The 21,514-nt window shown below is 42.7% G+C and overlaps 1 protein-coding gene across 4 annotated transcripts in view; it reads right to left on the minus strand.

The window, feature by feature from the left end:
* The window catches only part of CYFIP2 (cytoplasmic FMR1 interacting protein 2), a 110,086-nt gene extending 88,572 nt beyond the window's left edge, over positions 1–21,514 (minus strand). For 3 of the 4 annotated variants that reach the window (XM_053293954.1, XM_053293955.1, XM_053293952.1), the window contains exon 1: positions 21,110–21,514. The gene's annotated coding sequence lies outside the window, so the exon portion shown is untranslated. Of the gene's footprint in view, positions 1–20,409; positions 20,539–21,109 lie in introns of those variants that run through there. The other variant, XM_053293953.1, reaches the window with a different exon arrangement.

Raw genomic sequence — 21,514 nt, forward strand, 5'->3', positions numbered from 1 at the left:
CACTGGTTTAGGGTGTTGTTTGGGGGGGGGGCTGAGGGCATGTCCTACTGCTGCTCCCCTGCAACTGGTATTTTGAGGCATTGCCTCTGAGGCTATAAGTGGCTTATAGCCCTCAGACTAGTAGCCATTGATAGCCCTGTCCTCCATGAATGTGTCTAAACCCCTCTTAAAGCGATCCAGGCTGTTGGCTGTCACCACATCTTGTGGCAGAGAATTCCACAGGTTGATTATGCATTGTGTGAAAAAGTACTTCCTTTTGGCAGTCCTAAATTTCCTGGCAATCAGTTTCATGGGATGACCCCTGGTTCTAGTGTTAATATGAACATAAGAAAGAACATGTTCCCAGGAGGCTTTTTAGATTTGTCCTTTTTGAAATCAAGTCATCTTCAGAATAGGATTTATTTTTTTTAAAGCAGACTCATTATTGTTTAGCAAGAGAATGTTATATCCTCTTTCTATTAATATCTGAATACATATGCATGTCCATTGATTTTTATATATTTGTATGTCAGAGGTATCAAGAGAAGCATTGAGGAACTGTGATTCAGAATGGTTATAATCAGTACAAAAGAGACGACAGATGGACACAACGAATAGATGAGCTAATTTGAAATAGTCCTTGTAATAAGTGTGGAAAACAGCTGTCACAGCAAAGCAGCTGCCTGCCTGCCTAGACTTCATGGCCAGAGTGACTTATAAGGAAAGAGTTCTAGAAGGATGACATATTAGTCTCGCCTGTTTCATTTTCAGGGACTTAATCAGAATGCCTTGGATACTGCTAAAACCTGAGAGCTCAAATTTCATTGCCCTGATAGTAACCCAAAGGTAGGAGGGGTAGCAATCCTCGAGGAGTACACATGTGGTAATAATATTCCCTCAGAACTACTGAACTGACTCTGTTTATCTCAACACATTGCGGGGGTCATTAGCTCATAACTGAATTATGTGCAATATTTATATCATGCAGTACAGTTACTTTTATAGATACTTCACATATGCACATAACTTGATTTTTAGCCAACTATCTAAAGGGAAGAAGGCTTATGAGATCACCACATCTCTCTCTCTCTCTCTCTCTCTCTCTCTCTCTCCCCTTGTCCCTCTAAAGACTTTTGCATTTACAGTCTAATACAAACCAAATTCACAGCACTTGATGGGAGGGCGACCTAGGGGACTGTGACAAGGGGTATTCGTTCTAATCCACTACCTTGTATCAAGATGGCTGCCATTCAGAGTATAGGTAACACCTCTTTGCAACCCATATGCTGACAGATACAAATCAAATTTACAGCACACGGGAGAAGATTCTAGGTGAACCCGATGTTGTTTGTATGTTTTGGGGTTTTGGTTTGTTTTTTGGGCTGATCCACCATGTTCATTCAAAATGGCAGCCACTCAAAGAATAGACATGAGTTACAGTTGTGCTTACAGTTGGATACAAACCAAATTCACAGTAGGTGGGAAGAAGTTCTAGGTAAGAATGGCCATATTAAAAGAAGTGGAAACTAGGCTCATTCTTCTTAGAACTATTTGTCCATCATTTTATGACTCATAGCTGCCCGATTAAACTGTTTCCACTAAAAAGCACGTTGTCTTTAAAGATATGGAAGAGGGCTGAAAGATCTATTTATGGCAATTGATCTGTAATAATAATAATGGGGTGGGTGAGGATGTGGTGAATGAGAATGATTTGCCCAAAACTATGCAATGAGTTACAGTTGAAATAAAATCCAGCCCTGAACTTTCCTGATTCATAGTTCACTCTCTTAGCCACTGTGCTTCACCCTCATGAGCATATGCAGTCATCACGAGGCATGTGTGAATTGACTTTCAGAGGTACGTATAAGTTGATACGTTGTCAATGCACTGCGCATAATAACTCCTCAACTCTCAACAAAAAAACCCTTTATTGAGCAAAAAGAAAAACTACACGTTGGTATACATAAATAAAACGTTTCAGTGTAACACAACATCCTCAATAAAGCAAACAAACGAGCACAGATAAAAACTTCCTCTGTTCCCCAGCTGTTAAATTCCTTAGACGTGATAACACTCTGTTCCATGACTGGTGGAGAGATAATGAGCAGGGCGGTGGGGGGAAAGAGCAGGGGAATCACCTGATCCTTCTTAAAGGCTAATAAACCTTATGGCATCAGCCAGTGCCTCCCAAGCATTAATGTCAGGTCTCAATTTCTCTATAAATAATGCTTCCTTTATTCTCCACCTTTGTAGGTTCCTTTCAATCTCCAAAATTGATATTTTAGTAGGCACTATTTTGTCTTCATGCTTTTTCCTCATATGCACTGACCAGGGTTTTGTTCTCTGTGCACAATGCCTCATATCTGCTAGATGTTCTTTATATCTATCTTTCAGTGGTCTACTGGATTCCCCAATATAGAATGAAGTGTAACCTAAACATTGAATTTTATATATTGCACCTTTCTTTCCACAATTTCCTTCCCCCTGTTCACAAATTTCACAATCTTGTACATCACATCTCCTATTATACAATCTAGAGTTGACTAACAGTTGTTTAAGTGTCATTGGTGTTGTACATACCACAATCCCTTTAATTCCTTGTCTTTCCAGGATTCTGTGAGTTTGCCATGCAACTCTATCTGTAATGAATGGTTTTTTAAGTACTGGCAAATAGGGATGTGCAAATTGATGTGGGTACAAATCGATTTGTACCCGAATTTAGCTGATTCAGGTGATTTGGAGACAAAACTAATCACCCCTGTGGTCCATTGGCTAGATTCGGGTGCAAATCAAATCGTGCCTGATTCAATTCGAATCTATTTGAGATTCTGATCCCTCCTATTAATTCCACCAGATTCCCAGCTTTCATTTTTTTTAAAAAAAGCTAAGCTCTAGCCCTTGTAGAAGTGGAGTTATGGAGCAAAATCTGTGGTCACTATTTTTCAAGTGTTTGGATTCTTTGATGTATAATAACTTTCCCTCAATGAATTCCTATTTCATTACACACCTTCATTTCTTCTATTCATTTTGACTGTCTTTTCGACAGTGCCAACTGTCAACTGCCATGTGCCAACTACACCCCACTCCCACCCACAAGGCAGTGGGATACTACTCAGTTTATGTTCTAGGATTTCTTTCAAGTATTTAGGCTCTTTGGTGTATAATAACCTTTCCTCATAATGCATTCCTATGAGGATTCATTACACACCAAAGGGTCTAAATACCTCAAAAATTCCTAAAAAATAAACTGAGTACCCAGTGGCTTGGGGAGTAGTTAGAACATGAGATGCCATTTCCCCACCCCCACCTGCAAAGCAGTGGGGTCAAAATGAACAGAAGAAATGAAGGTGCGTGATGAAGACACTAAAGAATCTAAACACTTCAAGAATACCTAAAATATAAACTTAGTACCCCATTGGGGGGGTGAGGTGTAGTTGACACATGGCAGTTGACAGTTGGCACTGTCCAATGATAGTCAAAATGAACAGATGAAATGAAGGAAAAGTTATTAGACACCAAAGAATCTAAACATTTCAACATTCCTAAAAATTAAAATGAGTGCCCCACTGCCTTGCAGGTGGGGGGAGGGGTGTAGTTGGCACATGGGTATGAATTGCCTCTTTGAAACAGGCAATTCATACCCATTCTTCCTAATTAGATTCTCAGCTTTCTCTCTAGATTCCTTTTGATGTTCAACTGTGGAGACAAGCTCTCCACATTTATTTATCACATTTTTCATAGTTTGCATTTTCACTTGTGTTTTGGGTGGTATAGAAATATGCTAAATATGCAAATCAAATCAATAAAATGGCAGTTGACAGTTGGCACTGTCCAGTGACAGTCAAAATGAACAGAAGAAATGAAGGTGTGCAATGAATCCTCATAGGGATTATTTATGAGGAAAAGCTATTATACACCAAAGAATCCAAACACTTGAAAAATGACTACTCATTTTGTTCCATAACTCCACTTCTACAAGGGCTAGAACTTAGCTTTAAAAAAAAATGAAAGCTGGGGATCCGTTTTAGGTTTAGGATGTGGCAACTTTGAATCCCCATTGTTTCCTATGGCAGAAATGTTCAAAATCAGTTAATTAAAACTAAAAAAAATCATTAAAAATCAACCAAGTGTCCCACTGCCTTGAAATTTGGTCAGTAGGTGGAACCCATGGGGACCTACCCACCACCCAAATCTGGGGCCCCTGGGACCTTGTTAAGTGGTCTGAATCCAAATTGAATCACAGCAAATACAGATTGAATCTGGGGTGATTTGGAGTGGGTAGATTTGGATACAAAACAAATCAGAGGTGATTTGTTTGGGGCACAAATTGAATTTAAAAAATCAATTTGTGCACATCCCTACTTGCAAACCCTTAATGAATCTAGCTCTTCTCCAACTCTTTGAAACAGGCAATTCATACCCATTCTACCTAATTAGATTTTCAACTTTCTCTCTAGATTCCTTTTGATGTTCAACTGTGGAGACATCCTCTGCCATCTTTATCACATTTTTCATAGTTTGTATTTTCACTATTTTGGGGTGTGCTGACTGATTATTTAATAAAATGTCCTTTTTGGCTAATTTTCTGTACCATTTTGTCTCTAAATGATTATTTCTTAATTCTATTTCCATATCTAGAAAAGGAAGCCAGCCCTCCTCATTTGGTTTTTCGCTCATGAATCTTATACTCCCTCCCTTATTCAGTTTTTCAAATATTTCATCTGCCTGCTTTTCAGCAGGAGTAATAATAATCAAATTATCTATGTACTTTTTATAGAGTGAATGGATATGAATAAGTTTATTGATTAGTCCATAAAAGACCATATCAAAATACAAAACAAAACAACATATACAAATAACTGAACTATTAAGTCTAAAACACTAATAATTTTAAATGCATAGTAAGAACAAATCAGCTTTAGTACATATTAACTCTCCACACAGAATTACATCAGAATTGATGCTCCTTCTCTCATTGTTATTCATGTAAGAAATAGCCAATAAAGGTGCTAGTCTATTTCCCATTGCTAGTTCCTGTCTTTGTACATGCAGGTGAAACTCGGAAAATTAGAATATCGTGCAAAAGTCCATTAATTTCAGTAATGCAAATTAAAAGGTGAAACTGATATATGAGACAGACGCATTACATGCAAAGCGAGATAAGTCAAGCCTTAATTTGTTATAATTGTGATGATCATGGCGTACAGCTCATGAAAACCCCAAATCCACAATCTCAGAAAATTAGAATATTACATGGAACCAAGAAGTCAAGGATTGAAGAATAGAACAATATCAGACCTCTGAAAAGTATACAGTGTACTGTGCTTGATTGGCCAGCAAACTCGCCTGACCTGACCCCATAGAGAATCTATGGGGCATTGCCAAGAGAAGGATGAGAGACATGAGACCAAACAATGCAGAATTGCTGAAGGCTGCTAATGAAGCATCCTGGTCTTCCATAATACCTCATCAGTGCCACAGGCTGATAGCATCCATGCCATGCCGCATTGAGGCAGTAATTGCTGCAAAAGGGGCCCAAACCAAGTACTGAATACATATGCATGCTTATACTTTTCAGAGGTCCGATATTGTTCTATTCTTCAATCCTTGTCTTCTTGGTTCCATGTAATATTCTAATTTTCTGAGATTGTGGATTTGGGGTTTTCATGAGCTGTACACCATAATCATCCCAATTATAACAAATTAAGGCTTGACTTATCTCGCTTTGCATGTAATGCGTCTGTCTCATATATCAGTTTCACCTTTTAATTTGCATTACTGAAATTAATGGACTTTTGCACGATATTCTAATTTTCCGAGTTTCACCTGTAGTACCTTCCATCAAATTGAAAAGTGTTACATTGCAAGCATACAGTAACCAATGCTTTAATATCATTAATCAAAAAACCACATTAGTCAATGACATCACTATTCTCTTCCAATAACCATATAAGACTCGGAGGCTCTTCTCACGATTACGGAGAAGAGCCATGTAGGGTTTTGTGAGGAGAGCGGGCTAAGCCCGCTCTCCCTGCAGATGATCCATGAGCCCTCCCTGGGCTCTGCTGGCAACTGCTGGCTCTGTCATGGAGCCGGCCAGGGCTGGGGAGTTTGGGGGCCGTGCGGCCCCCGGTAGCTCCAGTATGTCATGTGAAAGTGTGCAGGGCATACTGGAGAGACCTCCAAGCCGGGAGGCTGCTTTTAAGCCTCCCGGCTGGGGGTCTACTCACAATTAGAAAAAACAGGTTTGTAGAACGCTCACTTAATTTACGGGGAGGGGTAGTTTGGTGGGTTAATCGCCAGGAAGCCACCGGGCTCGCCTGTGGGCCAGGTGCCTCCCATGATCAGGTGAAATAGGGCTAGGCTCCCCAAGCCCAATTTCGCCTGATCGTGGGAATAGTCCCTCTGTCTTGCCCCTTCATTGTCTACATTGTGTATAATCCAAAAGTGGTGATAATATAGTTACAATCAACCAACTAAATCAGTCTGCATGGCCATCACAACCTGAAATCATTGGTTAATTTTAATTGTTTCTGACTGTACATTTGGTCCAGGATGTTTTTCCATTTTGTGGGTTTTCACTAACAGGTATAATACAGGACATTGAGGATGATTATTATCAAGGAGCTGCTGAAACCTTTTACAAATTTTTCGCTTTTCACAAGCACCTTGCCAAATTGTCTTTACTGTTGGAAGTGAAAGGACTTTGCGCTGTCTCTTGTCTCAGACAGTGGAGGACAGACTAGTGAGTCAGAGGGCTAGAGGGTCAAGACATTGGTCACCCCTTCTCCACTGCTCTGTCACTATCCCTTTGGATATGTAGATTGCTAATCTCAGGGATCAACTTCCTCTTCCTCTCCTCTCTTCCCTACCTGCCCTTCTACCTTGCAACATGGCAAGCCCCTCTCCCTGCACCATGTGTGCAGAGAAGATGCAGAATCCATCTGCATCCAGCTAGATAGATAGATTAGAGATCCTAACTCCTCACTTTCCTATCTAGAATGGAGTTCCTTAATAAATGCCTTATATATTGATCTGAAACTATGAATTGGCTCCAAGTTACTTTACTCTCAGCATACACGCATGCCTAACTAAATTCCACTGTGTTGTGCCTCTGTGCACTCTGCTATAATGAGAAAGGGATTCTCTCACCACAGAGAATTTCCAACATTTACATTAAGGCAATTATTAATAAAAATCCCCCCTCCTGCTTTCCTATAGTACTCAGAACCTGTAGGTAGAAGACTGGTTACATCTAGCAACATTCACACACAAACATCCAGTATCTACCAGGGGCAAGAAACTGCAGTTCAGCCAAAGTCCAGTTTGTCTGGTGGCTACTCTGGGATGGGCCTTCTCTGTGACCTTTAGAATGCACTCTCTTCCCCATCTCTGACAGCTTTTAACAAGTCCTTAAAGAAGCATTTATTCGCCTATGCTTTTTACGTTAGAATTGTGATTTAAAACTGTTTTAATGTTTGTTTTATTTGTTTTATGCTGTAAACTGCCCAGAGACATATGTATGGGGCGGTACACAAATATGATAGATACATAAATAAATAATTACTAGCTGATCCAGCACAGAGCATCTGCTCCCCTAGTTCTCCCTGTCTCTTGGACAGTGGGTGGAAAGACATTTTCTGTTGCCCTTTCTCTGTTAGGAGAATGCACACTGAAATCACTTTAGAACATGATCTGCTGTATCTATAGAACTTTGGAGAGATTTGGGGAATGCCTTTAAAAAATTGTTGTGGCTAATGTGTTTGTGGCCAATGTGTCTGAGTAACAGTTATTCTATAATACATATAATGTGAGCCATGCTAAAAATGAAACATTCTAGTAAAATCACTTTCTGGTTATAAACTTCCACTAAGTAGGAATAGGGGTATAAAGTTTGTAAAAGGATGGCGGGCTTTAAAAATACCTTTTGTAACAGAGAGATTTGCAAGGCAGGTACAGAAAACGTTGAGTAGACATGGAGTTAAAGCTAATGTTGTTTGTACAGAACCTAAAACTTTAAAACAACATTTAGTTAATTCTAGTTGTATGATAATAGATGTGAAGGGATGGATTGTTCTATCTGTGTGGAGGATGTGGGTTGATATGAGGTGAAGGGTGTTGTGTATAAAATTGCATGTGCAGAACATGCAGCATTCTATATTGGAGAAACAGGAAGACCACTCATGAAAATATCTAAAGAACATTTGGCTGATATGCAGCATAATAAAAGCCAAACAAAACCATGGGCGATATAGCCCTACACAGAACTACCCAGCCCTACCCAGGTTCCTTTGTGAGAGGAAGGACTCTAGGGGCTATTTAAGGGAAGGGCTGGGCAGGAGCATCTGAGGGAGACTGGAGGAGGTGAGCTGTGGCTTGTTACTATCAAGCCTCCTTTGTTGGACAGCTGGGAGCTTTGGAGCTACTCCTCCCCACCCTTCGTTTGCTGGACAGACCAACTGAGCCTAGCACAGATCTGCTGCCTAACTGGGATCCTCCCTTCCTTCACGTGCCAATGTTCACCACCTGCAGGCACTGAGTGCTCACATCAGCCCTACCCAGGGTCCTTTGTGAAAGGAAGGACTCTGGGGGCTATTTAAGTGAAGGGCTGTGGCAGGCGGCACAGCTGGCGGCGCGGCCAGCCTGCAGGCGGCCGTCGAAGCCGGCCGCCAAAGGGGGCTAGCCTTTGGTGCCGGCCTTCGGTGTAGGGCTGAGGATTGGGCTGCACTCTGTTCTATTCAGTTTGACTGTTTGAGGAGTTGCAGCAGTAAGTGTGCCAGCTTTGTCATGGAGATTGGGTAATGTTTTTGGGTCTGCCTGGAGATGGGGAAACAGAGGGCGCCTTCATTGAATGTGGGGCAGCTATTCCGGTGGTGGTGGGGAATAGAAGAAGTAAAGTTGGCAGGTCAGCAGGCTGTTCCAGGGGAAGGGAAGTCAGAAATTTAATAGCTGTCTCTCCTTCCGGCTGTCCTGCCAGCTCTTTGACCTCAGGGAGCATTGCCAACAACCCACATAGCCTCATCTTGCTCCTCTGCAATGCCAGGTCGGTCCAAATTAAGCCAGAGCTCATCTGAGATTTGATTATGGATGAAGGGGCCGACCTGGTATGTATTACTGAGACTTGGTTGGGGAAAGCAAGTGGTCCAGTTTGGTCCCAGCTTCTCCCGCCAGGATATTCTGCAGAGGAGAAGGTGAGGGGAAATGGGTGGGGATGTGGAGTGGCTGTGATCTATAAGGATGACATTTCCCTTACCAGGGTCCTTGTTAGGGTATCGGACAATATTGAATGTGTGTACTTAAGTTTGGGGACCAGGGATAGATTGGGACTTCTGGTGGTGTCCCGATCGCCCCGCTGCCCGAGTCCCTTACTGAGCTCACAGACTTGGTCACGGGACTTGCGTTGGAGTCTCACAGACTTTTGGTGCTGGGGGACTTCAATGTTCATTTCGGGACCAATTTGTCCGGGGCAGCTCAAGAGTTCATGACAACTATGGGCCTATCCCAAGTGGTCTCTGGACCTACGCGCACTGCAGGCCACACGCTTGATTTGGTCTTTTACTCTGATCAGGGTGGTGTTCTGTGGGTGGGGACTCTTGTGATTTCCCCTTTGTCATGGACAGACCACCTTCTGGTTAAGGTTGGGATTACAACCACTTCCCACCTCTGCAGGGGAGAGGGGCCTATTAGAATGGTCCGCCCGAAGAGGTTACTGGATTCAGCAGGATTCCAAGAAGCCTTGGAAGGATTTAATGTTGTTTTTGCTGGTGATCCTGTTGAAGCCCTGATTGAGAATTAGAACAACTTGCTCACCAGGGCAGTAGACACGATTGCTCCTAAGCGTCCCCTCCGACCTGCTTCAAAATTGGCCTCTTGGTAAATGGAAGATCTACGGGGGGTGAAGCGGCAAGGTAGGCAAACTGGAGCGCAAGTGGAGAAAGACTCGACTCGAATCTGACAGATTGCGACATAGAGCACATCTAAAGATCTATGCTCAGGGAATATATGCGGCAAAGAGGCGGTTCTTTTCTGCCCGTATTGCCTCTGCGAGTTCACGTCCAGCGGAGTTGTTCAGGGTTGTGAGGGGATTAGTATCTGCCCCCCCTCCCTTGATCCAGAATTTGGAGTCATCAGTTACCCACTGCGATGTGTTTAAAGAGTTTTTGGCAAATAAAATCTCTTGGATTCGGGCTGACCTAGATGGAGACTCCACAATCAATTTGATGTCTGAGCTGGAGGTGCCCAACAACTCTTCTTATGCGATTCAACTGGATCGGTTTCAGTTTGTGACTCCTGAGGATGTGGACAAGCTGCTTGGAGCGGTGAGGCTACCACTTGTTCTCTTGACCCTTGTTCAACATGGCTTGTTCGATCTAGCAGGGAGGTAGTTGTAAACAGCCTGGTGGAAATCATAAATGCTTCTCTGAGGGAGGGCAGGATGCCTCCTTGTCTTAAGGAGGCAATCATTAGACCTCTTCTAAAGAAGCTTGCATTAAATTCCTCCGAGTTGAGCAATTATAGGCCTGTTTCCAACCTCCCATGGCTGCGCAAGATAATTGAGAGGGTGGTGGCCTCTCAGCTCCAGGAGGTCTTGGAGGAAACTGATTATCTAGACCCATTTCAAACTGGTTTTCGCGCGGGCTATGGGGTGGAGACTGCTTTGGTCGGCCTGATGGATGATCTCCAATTGGCAGTGGACAGAGGAAGTGTGACTCTGTTGGTCCTTTTGGATCTCTCGGTGGCTTTCAATACTATCGACCATAGTATCTTTCTGGAACGTCTGAGGGGGTTGGGGGTGGGAGGCACTGTTTTACAGTGGTTCCGCTCCTACCTCTCGGATAGATTCCAGATGGTGTCGATTGGAGACTGTTGCTCTTCAAAATCTGAGCTTAAGTATGGTGCCCCTCTGAGGTGCGCCAAGCTCTGACATTGTGCACATTCAGGAGAATGGTGAAGATGCACCTCTGAATGGTGAAAACGCACCTGGCCTTTGACTAGTAATGTAGTGGTTCTTCCCCTTTCAGGCACTGTCTTTTTTTTACTGTATTTTTGATTTTATGATGTTGTATTTTAATTATGTTTTATATTGGTTTTATTGTAACCTGCTCTGCGACCTTTAGGTACAGGGCAGGCTAGAATAATAAATAGATAGATAGATAGATAGATAGATAGGCCTGCAAGGGCAACTCTATATAGCATGGTTTTTACTGATCACATGAAAAGGTTTACACATCTTTGCCTTTTTAGTTCATGATTTCTAAATAGTGATTTTGTTTCTGTAATGGTAGATCAGTCAAAAAGATCACTTTTTGATGTGAGCCAAGAACAGCTGCCAGTTAATGCCATCATCATCCCAATCTAATAGGCCACAGGGACAGTAATCAAATGATCACCATGGGGTCTACGGTAGCCACTTGTGCCACATGAGTTTGTAATGGGCAGGGCAAGTGCTCAAAGAAAAACAGGATGAGGGGAAAATAAACTGCACCCTTTGTGGTTCATTTATAGGTGCAACACTTCCTGCACTGTCATGCCTGACATTCAACGGTTGCAACCCAATGCAGATGCTCACCATGTAACTAGATCAGAGTTGGATTGTATTGGCAAGCATGAAAAGGGGACTTTTGCACAAGAGAATGTTTTCTCTTTCACATGGGAAATTGTCTGCCTCTAACTGAACAATGAAACACAGAAAAGAGTATCTCAAAACAATCTGGAGTGATGCTGACGTATGTGTGTCTTTAAAAATATTTTTCCAGCCAACACTTCATTTCTTCTCTCTGGCCCATGAAGACTATAAAAAGTATTGTTCAGATATCACAAAAACAGCCTAAATCAGCAACTCTCTCAGTAAAATCAGTGCTATGCTAGGCTGAACTTCTGCTGTCTGAAAGCACTTGCTCTCTGATGAAAATGGACAAGCTACTCAATTAGCCTAGGCAACTGCTTTCAAAAATGTGCAGTCACTGCTTTGGGGATCAATAGATTTAGCTGCTCGTGTTTAACAAGGAGCAAGTGCTCCAGACATCAGCCTAAGACAACTCCATTGTTGATTTTGTGACAGCTGAAGAGGCCCTTATGGAATGATATTGTCCAGAGCTGTGTATCCATTCTATGATCACACTACGCAACAGCCGAATTTGGTGCTCCTGACAATCAGGTTGCTAGCTCTTGTGGCTGCCCACCTCCCCCCACCCCAATTTTTTTTAAACACAACCTGACAGAGCGTAGCCAATGCCTATTTTATCTCAAAAAACAGTAGGGACTAATCAGCCCATGGAAGGACTACTAGAAGACCTATAGCTATCAGGGTTGCATAAACCACACAAAACGGCAAATATAAACAAATCTGCATGATTTTTCCACCCACACAATCAAGTTTATGCATTCCAGACCACAGTGTACCACAGAATAGAAGATGGGGGAGGGAAGGAGCGCAGGTGCATCACAGAAAGATACCTACAGAAAAACTAGTAAGATAACTCAAGCAAATGAGTTAAGATACAAATTGCAGGAAAACAAAACTAGAAACATTAACAATTAAAACTCCCTCACACTTTTTTTTATTCCGACCTAGAAAACACTCCCTCCAAACCTTAGCATCTGTCATATGCACAAATAAAACAGATCTACAGTCCTCCATGCCAAAGGAAATGTTACCAGGACATGTGAAAGAGCAGAAGAGGGGAAGGAGCACTATGCAAGCCCCTGGGTTTCAGAAACTTGGGCCCGGTTCACACGTAATGGGAAACTGGAGGTTCCTTCACCTCCGGTTCCCAAACCTGAATGTGTAAATAGGGCAACTGCCATTAAAAAAACAAAATGGACCCATGGTTTTCCTCCACAAACTGAGTTTTGTCACCTTCAGTTCACTCTAAGTTTCCTTTGCTCAGCCTCTGGTTTTCCTTTGCTAGCGTTACATGCGAATGCTGGCACACAGTTTCATTGCTCTAAAACCAGAGATAAGGGAGAAATTTCCTCCCTCGCTCCGGCTCCTATTTGGTCTTCAGGCTGTTCTTCAAGAAAGAAGGAAGCCTGCACACAGGGGCATATCTAGGGTGGGGCAGGCAGGGCACGTGCCCTGGGTGCCACTTGAAGGGGGGGGGCGCCACTTTTTAAAAGTAAAAAAATTTTTTAATTGGCTGCCGAAAAAAATGGCCACCGTGCATGCTCAAATGGCCTCTGTGAGGCCCTAGGCCATGCCAGGCCTCACAGAGGCCATTTGAGCATGTGTGGTGGCCATTTTGTTTTCAGCAGCCATTTTTAAAAAAAATAAATTTAAAAATGGCCACCACACATGCTCAAATGGTCCCTGTGAGGCCATAGAGGCCAGCGGGGGGTGGGGGAGGAAACCTCTGCAGACACCCCCCCCCAATGGCCTTTAGGAAGCCCCGTGAAGGGGCTACAGGTAATTATTATTATTTTTTAATTAATATATTAGTCACTGTACACATATTCAGATATGTGACTTGTATGTGACCTTCAGACTTGTATTTTTCATCTGATATTATGTTAAAGTTATCTGAAATATGAGTGTCAGATGTTTGGACAGGGGGCACAATTTCAGTGCTTGCCCTAGGTACTATTTTCCCTAGATACGCCTCTGCCTTCACATCCAGCTCCCCCACCTCTCTGAAGTCTCACTGACAGCAGAGAGCCTCTGAAGGGATACGTCTGGGAAGCAGGTGGGGGTGCGGAACTGACCCACAGTTCAGCATTACATGTTGAACAACATGCCCTTGTTCACACACTAGGAAACCATGGTTTTCATTACGTCTGAACTAGGCCTATATGTGAAAATACAAGTGCTTTACAACAAACATTTTCTAAACTGATTCTCTCTTTGCACTTGAAAAGAAATATCACCTTCAATACTTACACAACTATTATCACTTTCTCAGTTGACAAAATATCCATTTTGCTTTTATATTTGTTCTTTAACATTTGGGGACAGTGTCATTTGCTTATATAAGTTCTGATTAGTTGATTATATAGTATGAAAAAAATGCACAAAATAAAACTTAATTCCATACATTACATGGAATTAAACAAAGCCACATAGACATAAACACACCAAAATGAAGAAAGCCTAATTAAACCAAAAATTGCTGATGAAATGTTTCTGTGTGCATTTAGAATAAAAAATTCTAAATCAATTTTGAGATGTTCGTTACTTATCCGAACTTGTTTTTATTTCCTTTAAGCAATACACATTTTTCAAAGATTAAATCACTCAAAGGGCTGTGAATCATCTCAACAAAGGAAAGTAACTGTTCTATAGGACCATTTGATGTATTATATCTTTTTTTAAAATAGCCATCGGACAATGGGAACACCAGCATAGTGTAGTGGTTTGAGTGTTGGACGATGACCGGGAAGATTGGCGTTTGAATCCCCATTCAGCCATGAACCTCACTGGGTGACTCTGAGTCAGTCATGTATCTCTCAGGGTTACTGTGAGGATAAAAATAAGAAAGCATCTTGGAGGAAGAGTGGGATAGAAATGAAATGAAATGAAATGAAATGAAATGAAATGGATAGATAGATAGATAGATAGGATTTGTCCTGCAAAAACTGGAGTATTTCCAGCTTTTTAAACTCTCAGTCAGATCAATAATTCCAGAACAACATAATATCATGGTTTGGTTTGGTTTTTGGCTATATTTGTTATGTTATGCTAGCAATGGCCGGGGGGGGGGCAGAAGGGGGGGCGCAGAAGGAGTGGCGCAGAAGGATTCCCCTAAACCCAAGCTGTTATTCAGTAAGAAAGCTAAAGAAAGCCTCTAGTTTATATACAAATCAAAAGGATGTATTTGTATATCCTCCTACATATCAGAAAATAAATGAAGAAGATTCTAACTGCCCCATAAGCCAATGTAGTATAGTGATTAGGTTGTTGAATGAGGACTGGGAGATCCAGGTTGAAGCCCTCACTCAGTAGTGAAGCCCTGACTCAGTTAGATCACTGGGTGATCTCGGCCATTAACTATTTCTCAGCCTAGCCTACCTCAAAGGATTGTTGTGAGGATTAAATGGTGGGGCAAACTTGAGATACTGTACATGGAGTCTGCTCCTGTGAGGCTGTTCTCACAACCAGCTTAATGCAGGCTAGGGCAGCCCAGCCTGGGTTAGGCTGGTCGTGTGAAGTGTTGGGATCCTCACAGCTCCCGGCACTCCTGTGCAGCCTGACCCCCTTACTAAAACCAGCTGTTAGCAAAGGTTAAGAGTGAAAGCACACCCTTAACCCACTGCCAGGTATCATGTGAAGACACAGAGATGGGGGAATCTCCAAATGCACCATGCACCATGCATTGTGGGATATGCGGCGACCAGAACAATGAGTTCTGGCTGCATATCACTCTGTGCTCCCCCTGGAGCACTACTCATCTGGGCACACGGGAGGAATGCCAAAGGCCCGTGGCTCAGTCATCTGAGGGCAAAGTGAGATAGAAGCAGCCTTCCCCCTCCACCCTCCCCACCTGCTTTCTGCAATCGTGAGAATACCCTCAATGTGTCCTTCTCCCACCACAGCCAGGTAACCTGAAAAGCCAGCTAAGCATTCTGCATGCCCTCCAGCAATCTGAACACACAGCTCTCTAAAGATAAACTATAGACAAAACGTATGCCGATGCTTTGTTTCACAGAGAGGAAAGAAATTGAAATTTGCTACTATTAGTCAGTCACAGTAAGCAATAGAAGACACAGACAGGGAGATATTTGTAAACAACTCTGCAAAGCAATGTGCCTAAACCTTAGGCATGTTGCAAATTTACACAAAGACTGGACCAGAAGAACTTCAGCCTCTTCAGGTCAGGTCAAGGAGCTGGCTAAGTGGGCTTCCTTCTTTCTTGAAGGACAGCCTGCACAGCCAATAGGAGCCAGAGCGAGGGAAGAGCTTCCTCCCTTAACTCCGGTTTTAGAGCAGTGAAACGGCATGCCAGAGTTCATATGCAATGCTGGCAAAGGAAAATAGGAGGCAGAGAAAAAGGAAACTTAGAGCAAACCGAAAGTGTCAAAATGCAGTTTGGGTACATTTGTTTTTTAAACTGCAATTGCCCGGTTTGCACATTCGGGTTTGGGAACCAGAGGTAAAGGGACTTCCAGTTCCCTGTTACGTGTGAACCGGGCCATGTATTATCATTCCAACAAACTCATGTACATTTGTACAGACACCTATATGCACATACAATGCAATGCATGAACATGGCTAATCCAGAGACTGTATAGCTGTATTCACTCATGAAGTTGTCTATGTATACAAGCACCTCTACACATATACATGTTTTTGTGTGAATGAGTGTTTTTGTGTTCATTTTCAAAGTGAAACTGGGTGTAGGTCCTCTAAGATGCAAGGTGCAGACAGGAAGTGTACTACTGTACATGCACTGCACATAATGAGTTAGTAACTGTTTTTGCATACAGTTCTGTATGAGAATATACTGTCCACAGGTTATATGTGTGTTGAACATAACATGAATAGGACTTGTGACCTTCAAGACCATCAGGTTGTTTATTATTGCTTGATCGTTTATTAATTTATTATATTTTATACCGCCTGATATGTGCATCTCTAGGTCGTGTACAGAGTTAAAACACAACCAATGTAAAACAGAGTAAAAACAATTAATATTTCACAAAATGAATAAAAACAATCTCATAAGATAAAAACAAATTAAATAGTTTACAATTAATTTAAAATTAAAAACCTGAGAAAACAGGTGTGTCTTGAGGGTCTTCTTAAAAGCAAACAGAGAAGGAGATAGTCTTGTTTCAACAGGGAGCATATTCCAAAGCCCCGGAGCAGCCACAGAGAAGGCCCAGTCCTGAATCGCCACCAAACAAGCCAGCAGCAACCATGACTTCTCCAGATGATCTTAATAGACGACAGGGTTCACCACAGAGATCTGGACCCAAGCTGCTAAGGGCTTTATAGATAATAACCGGCACTTTGTATTTCGTTCAGAAACATAGCGGCTAGTGAAATTCTTTACTGTTATTATTATTTAGTGCCATCTATGTGCATGGTGCTTTACAAAGAAGTCTAGTCCTTGTCTCAAAATGTTGACAATCTTTTTTTTTTTTTTGTAAAGTATAAAATCTGTGAATTTGTGACCCAGCTGCTGAGTGCAATCAAGGCACTTCTTTCTATTGTGGCTGCAAACAAGACAGATGTATTTATTGTTCATGTCATTATTTCTTCTTGTCAAATAAATTAAGGATATTAATGCTACTGATGCTTTGAACTTTGTAAACCTGTTTTAGATCATTGTGTGATTTTACTGTTGTTCACTGCTGTTTATTGCTTCCAAGCTACCTTGATTATAATTCTGTATTGAAAGGTGCAGTAGAAATGTCAGAAATAAACAAGAACCCCAAAATATTTCCACCCACCTGCTGCTCTCTCCCACACCATTTGAGTTTTTAAGTGCTGGGTTCTTTTAAAGCTTTAGAGGATGGGCATTTCCCTGTTGCACAACCCCAGCACGGGGACACTCATCTAGCCTTTTAAAAAAGTGGTGGAAGATGAACTAGTGGGCCACTGTGTGAAACAGGATGCTGGACTAAATGGGCCTTGGGCCTGATCCAGCAGGGCTGTTCTTATGTTCATAACGTTACCAAGCTCATTCCATTCTTCCTGCTGCAAAATCCCTTTGCTATGCTTCTGGAAAATGCATCCACCTTGCTGAGTTTTCGTAGAGGTATGTATAAGAGTCAGCTAACTCTTGAAAACAAAGGTATCCCAAGTCCTAACTCAGTCCATGGCTAGATATCACAGTATTGCCTATGGTATTTTGGACAACGATGACACATAACTCAAGCTGGGGCAGCTGGTGCATACATTTTCTGATTTACTGATCTACAACAACCCTTTTATATACACAGCTTAAATAAAACCCTTTATTTTTTAATATAATCTTATAATTATACTCTTAATTCTGTTTGCTATTCATTCTCATAACAACTTGATGAACTACAGTTATCCTATGAATAATCTTAGTTGCTAGAATATGGCAGCTATACTATCAAAGCAACTATTAAAATATTTCATTCTTCTGATGAAAGAAAACAAAGCTCAGTAATGACATTAATCATTAGAATAATTAATCATTAGCCAAATCATTTGAAAATCTCCCCTTTTGTCTACAAAGCTTGATGAGGATTTCTCAGGGATCATTCAGGGGTCATCTCATGAAATTGATTGCCAGGAAATCTAGGACCAACAAACGGAAGTACTTTTTCACACAACACATAATCAACTTGTAGAATTCTTTGCCACAAGATGTCATGATAGCCAACAACCTGGATGGCTTTAAGAGGGGTTTGGATAATTTCATGGAGGAGAGGTCTATCAAGGGCTACTAGTCAGAGGGCTATAGGCCACCTCCAGCCTCAAAGGCAGGATGCCTCTGAGTACCAGTTGCAGGGGAGTAGCAGCAGGAGAGAGGGCATGCCCTCAACTAATTCCTGCCTGTAGGCTTCCAGTGGTATCTGGTGGGCCACTGTGTGAAATAGGGAGCTGGACTAGATGGGACTTGGGCCTGATCCAGCAGGGCTGTTCTTATGTTCTTATCAGGAAAAAATTGAGCTTACTTACCTGATGCAAGATAAGTATGTTACAGCAGAAGATACTGTGCAATACCTTGAGGTTTGGCACAATTAGTCTTCAGATAGTGGATCCAAATGAACATATTCTGTGTGTAGATGCTTAAAAACTGGCCATGTGGCCACTTTAATCATCCTGCTTTTTCCCTGCATAGTTGTGCAAGCATGATAATGTTCACCTCCCCATTACTACACTACAGATGACTAGGAGTCAACACAGCGTTCCTATGTGGTAAATAAACAGCCACCAGATGGCAAATTAGTGTCAAATCATTTGAAGTGCACAACATCTCCCTAAAGGTAGCTAATGTCTCTGTGTACATTAGCTTGCCCAGTGTCCCATTTGGACCTCATCTCCACATACAACATTTGAAGCCATTCTTGTGGGAGAGGTTCCCCAAGTTTAAATAATGGATTGTAACTCTTGTTTTGAGATTATGAGGCTAAACAGATCAATGGATGGGGGACCTGGGAGGGATCCTAGGAAAGCAAAACAAAACTGCAAGAAAAAAGGTATCATACACAAATGTGCATGCTAACAATTAAACATAATTCTTACAGATTACTCTAATCTGTAAGAATGTGGTGAAGCTTCCACTTTGAGACCAGTTGTGATAGATGGCTCTTGGTTTAAAAATAGTTGAGGTCAATGATCTATAAGTTTCATCAGCCAAAGAACTACTATATACTCATAAGCCCAATTCTTCCTTTTCATGAGACTGGCTAGGAAAACCACCTGTCAATTGAAAGTCTGTCTTTCCCCTTCCTGTAGTCAACAGGTCAGATGGTGGTTTAATAATCTTAAATCTAACCAAATTACTGGAGATTCTTGTGATGTGAAATCCGACAGCTCCAAGCTACCACGTCAGCAACAGATGGCCCAGGGGCCCTTGTGTATCACTAACAGCAATATCCTTTTCCTCTGCAAACTCCAAATTTGTGTTTATTTGTAGTAAGCTCCCAGTGGATACTTACTACAAAGAGCACAGAGCATCTCCACAAAAGTGCATCCACGTCTTCTGCTTGCTCTTCTCATTGTTCTCACAGATCTTAGCTATGAAACAGCAACCCTCTGCAAAACCCATTCATCTTCTGTCATTTGGGACTCTCTTGGCACTAGCAACTAGCTAACTCATTTCCAACCCACTCACACCTTGTGGGTTCAAAAGTTTGACTCAGACAAAAGCTGCTGTATGATGTTTTAAAGTATTCTCAAGGACAGAATCTGGATATGAGGTTAAATGACATGAGGAAGGAACTACAATATCAAGCTTGGTTTATTATAGTGGTATCCAAAATATATTTTTAGTGGCATGCAGTACCTCTAATTCCATAAGGTTGATGTTCATAATTCCCACAGCTGTAACCTCTTCCTTCTTTCAGTATGACTAGGAAAAAATGCTCTTTCCTTGGTCTGTTTATTATTCATTTCTTCACCTCTACCCCCTTGTCATCTTTTTCAGTTTTGACAATGTGCATACTTGCTGTGAATCCAAATTATTTCCCTTTGATAATTTTCCATTAATCTCCCACATCCAAATCTATTTGTGTCAATGCACCACACCTTTAATTTTCCAACTAAAACAAAAATCCAACATAATGACTGAATTATTGGCCTGCTGTGCAGACACGCAAGCTAGGATTTGATCTCCAAAGCCATTGCTTAATTTAACCCAATCTGTTTGTTCAGAAAGATTGAAAATGCATTTAATTTTACCGAGAATTTTAGGGATCATCACATTTTCCATACAGAACATCAGGAAGGCCTGATCACATGGTAGTTGCTTGGTGCACTATAATAAACAAGGAGGCCTTGAATATTGCAGGTACCTCAAAGCATTGTGGGATATCAAATCGTAAAATCCTTCCTTTTGGTCCAACTGGGCCCAGATTCTTTCCACCGTAGAATGGCAGCACCTGCTAGTGCTTCTCCTGCCGTCCCGCTTCCCCTCCACCTTCCTTTTCAGGAAAAGCAACAATCCCAGGATCTGGCTCGAAGCCTGTTGCAGAAAGGGTGAATCATGGCAGAGCTTTGCAGTCTCACGCTGAGCCGCCCTTCAGCAAAGCTGTCACTTTCGGTTCAAAGCCGGTAGCCTCCTATCTTGCACCGAGGGAACCTCCTGCAAAGCACTGCCTAGATTCTCGCCATCAGAGAGAGCAACACCTCCTCCATCCCCGAGGTCAGCCAGCCTGGAGAAACCAGGCAGCGGATGAATGGGGCGGAGAGGGGAGAGTCCCAGTTTCTGTCCCCGAAAGGGACCACACAGCTTGCACCGGCGTCTTTTGCCCTTCGTTTGAGCATCCATCCCCCCACCCCCCGCTCCTTCTTCGGGCATCAGAGCCCAGGCACCCACAGCTCTCTCGGACTCTTCGCCCATCAAGTCAGGAGGCAATTCCCCCCGCCCCCGGAGCCGCAATCGCCGGGCCCTCCGCCGCGTGCTCGATGGTGGCTTGTCAGCCATGCAGAGAGCGGACTGCGCATATTTAGACGACCCTCGGGTGAGAAAAACAGGGGATCTTCCGCGCTTACCTGGCAGTAGATGTGAGGATGCTGCCTGCTGGCCTCTGCGGCTGGGCGGGGGATACAGCAGCAGCAGCAAGCAGCAGCAGGCACGGAAGGACGCAGAGATGCTCAGGAGCCGCCGCCGCTGCTGCCACCGCTCGGCAATCTCCTCCTCCTCTTCTGCTACCACCGTTACCACAACCTCCTCCCCCTTCCTCCTGCCTCTAGGGCTGCTGCTGCCACCGCCTCCGCCTGAGTTTATTTGTGTCACACGCGGCTTTTACACAAACACACACACACAACGCGCGCGCGTACGCGCACACACTCACAACACAGACACAACGAGCAAGAAATGGCTCGGCCAGTACGCTTCCTGAGCTGCGCCGCCCCCCGCTCAGCGGAGAGACAGAAGCCTGTCCTTGCCTTGACTGT

The sequence above is a fragment of the Hemicordylus capensis genome, chromosome 2 (genome assembly GCF_027244095.1).
Source record: "Hemicordylus capensis ecotype Gifberg chromosome 2, rHemCap1.1.pri, whole genome shotgun sequence".
In the NCBI taxonomy this organism is placed as follows: domain Eukaryota; kingdom Metazoa; phylum Chordata; class Lepidosauria; order Squamata; family Cordylidae; genus Hemicordylus; species Hemicordylus capensis.